Genomic DNA, 3,522 nt, shown 5'->3' with positions numbered 1-3,522 from the left:
ACTCATAGGAACATATGTCATTTGAGCTTTATTCAACTATGGCATAGAATATACACTGAACATCTGTGACATATGGTAGAGAGCCAGGAAGCCACTCCTTAAGCTCAGCACTAAAATATCCTAAAAGACGGCAGCCTAGACCTTCAAGACTTAAAAGGGTCAAGCTGATGAATCCTAGAGAAATAGCTTCCCCAAACAAAGTCCAATCCTTTCTAAAACTTCAGCTATTCAGCCAAGCATGGTGGTAGATGTCTGTAATCCCAGCATTAGGGAGGCTAAGGCAGGAGAATAGTTACGAGTTCAAGTTGAGCCTGGGCTACAAAGTGAGCTTAAGGTCAACCTGAACTACAGAGTGAGGCTCTGTCTCAAAAAGACACACACACACACACACACACACACACACACACACACACACAATCAGATATTCAATTATTACTTTTATAATGCCACAGTAACAAATTAACACAAAGTTAGTGGCTTAAAACAATACTCATTATTTCAAAGCTCCTTAGGAAAGACATAGTGAAGAGAGTGGTTTCATTCAATCCTCTGTTTAGAATCTCATAAGGCTGAAATCAGTGTGTTCTTAGGCTGTTGAAATTAGTTTCTCAATCCACTTAGGTTGTTGACTGAATTTAGTTCCTTGTATATTAGCCCTGAGGTTCCCTCTTTTGCTTGAAGTCAGATGGCAGCCTGCCAGTGCTTCCGGAAAATGATAAGTCAAGTTCCTCTAATTCTTTCCAGTTGCTTTGACTTCCCTTCCTTATCTCCATTCTTTTTTCTTTTTCTTTTATCTTTTATTAATTTTAATGAAAAAGAAACAGCAATGAGACAGTTTCAAAACAAGTTAGTAGGACAGTTACAATAATTAATACATTGCATATTGTTGTCTTTATAGTAGTTATACAGTGTAAAAGATGCAGACATGATATCTTGTCTAAACACTATTAGTACAAATTTTTCTTCTCATTGAACTAAGAGAAAGTAGCTATATATCTATCGTAACTATTTTGTATATACAGATATACATAGCTCAGTGGAATACGTGCTTGCCTGGAAAATGCAAGGTCCTGAGTTCAATGTTTGTTTTCCTTTTGAACACAGATCTCTGTTGTTAAGGTCCAAATGACTAGACTGGATTCCTTTCAATAACCCATAATACCCTACCTATTTTAAAGTCCATAATTACTATAGGCAGATAACTTACATGAAAATTAATTCAGTATCAGAAAGGGACTGCACTGTCAAGGAAGTCAGTGCAGAAGGAGAGAACACACCTGCATTGGCTGGAGGTGCAGCTGTGGAAGGCAAGACCTTGAGGTGGAACTCACAATGGCCGCGTTCACACACTTTCCCAAGGCGTGAACGGAAGCTCGAAATGCTACTGTAGTTGGGACCACCTGTTTGGGACTTCTTACAGAAACAAACCATTATCTCACCAGCAGTGAGGTCCTGTCTCACTCACTAAGACCAAGGCTAAGACTAACCTTCAGACTACAAAGGCTAAGACAAATGTAAGATTAAGACTATAAATTATCAACAGATTAATGATGTCATCCATATGCCCTTGCTACCTGCTCTGCTTCACTATTAGATCAGTATTAAGTGGCTGTGCTTGGAATCTTACTGGTTGACTACAGTTTGACCAGTTTGTACCCACTTTGTGACTCGGCCCTACGGCAGCAACCCATTTGGAACCTGCCCATCTCCCACGAGCTCTCCCTATTTCCCAAGAGAAGTATCCTGCTCTTAACCTCTTTTGTCCTTTGGAATTTATTCGTTGATATCTTGGAGCACAAACTTGGCACATCTGACATCCAGTACATCGGGAATTATATCTCTCCTATATCACAACTTTAATGCCCGTTTTTCAGGTTAGAAACTTATTCACAGGATCCAGAGATTAGGGTGTGGGCATTTTGGGGAGCTATTCTGCTGACCACACCCAACAATGTCACATGTACAATGGAGTGTTCAATCAAATAATATTAAATAAAATATAGGAAAATATTCCAGTACCCAAGAAGAAAAAGAAATTTGTCCATGGAAACAAACGGTACTGATAAGATGATGAAATTAGTAGGTAAGGGCTGCTTTTTTCTTCAGTAAAACTTGCAAAGATTCTTTTTTCTCTTCCCTAGAAAAGAATCTGACAAGTTTCTTTTCTTTTCTTTTTGGACAAAAAAATGAACGTAATATACAGAAATCAGTGGAGAGTAAGTGAGTGATAGTATCATTAATTCTCTTTCCCATTTTTTAAAAATTGAAATATTTAACTGACACCCTAAGACATAAAAATTATACATATTTATGGAATTCTATGTCATGCTTTGAAATATGTATTCATTGTAAAATGTTTGTATTAGGTATTTTCAAATTATTTACGAAACTTTTTTATTGGTACATTTTAGATACACAGTGATAATATTCTTCATAGGAATTTGTACCTGTACATGATCTATCTTTCTTTTTGTCCCATTTCCTTCCCCTCCCTTTGATCTCCTTCCTGTTTGTTTACAAAAGCTGTTTCCCTTTTCGCTTCTATTCTCTTTTTTCCTTGTCCCTTTTTCCTTTCCCCTCCCACCTCCCTCAGTCCCTTTCCCATTTCATTATTTTCTTCTCATTTCCCAATACCTATTATACATTTTGGTCCTTACTTACACTTTTGATTTCTCACACCAGGGAAATAATGCAATATTTATATGTGTGCCCAAATTATTTCTTAGGAGTATGGTCTCTAGATGCATCCATTTACCTATAAATTACTTAAGCTTATCCTTTCTGGCAGAGTAGTACTATTGTATTTAAACACACACACACACACACACACACACACACACACACACACTTCGTTTATCCATTCATTGGTTGATGGGCATTTGGGCTATTTCCAAAAATTGGCTCTTACAAATTACACCACTATAAATATGATGTGCAAATATCACTGAGGTATGATGCTTTCAGTTCTTTTGAGAAGATACCAAGATGCGGAATACCTGGATCAAACGGAAGATAAGGATTTTAAAATGGCAAATTAAACTTTACTTCATGGTTTAAAGAAAAACATAAAGACACATAAAAAATGCAACCTAACAAAGAGAACTTAATGCGCTATCTAGCCAGGTATGGTGTAGTGACTGGATGATGCACTGTACAGGTGACGCGCGATCCCAGCACTTGAAAGGCTAAGCAGGAGAACAGAAGCAAGTTCAAGTCCCACTTAAGTTACACAGAGAGACGCTGTCCCAAAAAATCTAACAAACTGAATTTTATTGTTGAAAACTACGATACGTGAAATTTTGAGTGGATAATTTCAAACCAGATTACATGTTGTAGAAGAAAAAAACAACAAATTGAAGTACAGAGAAGCAATGCTGAAAAATAAAATAGTGATCTCTGGCATGACCTTAGTCTAATGTAAGCATAACTGTAATCCTGAGGTTAAAAATATTTTTCATAGATTTGATGAGAAGTATTGACCTAATATCAAAGAAACTCAACAAACTCAAATAGTATAAACAC

Source organism: Octodon degus, unplaced genomic scaffold (genome assembly GCF_000260255.1).
Source record: "Octodon degus isolate 3935 unplaced genomic scaffold, OctDeg1.0 scaffold00106, whole genome shotgun sequence".
Classification (NCBI taxonomy): domain Eukaryota; kingdom Metazoa; phylum Chordata; class Mammalia; order Rodentia; family Octodontidae; genus Octodon; species Octodon degus.
This window is presented reverse-complemented; position numbering follows the sequence as displayed.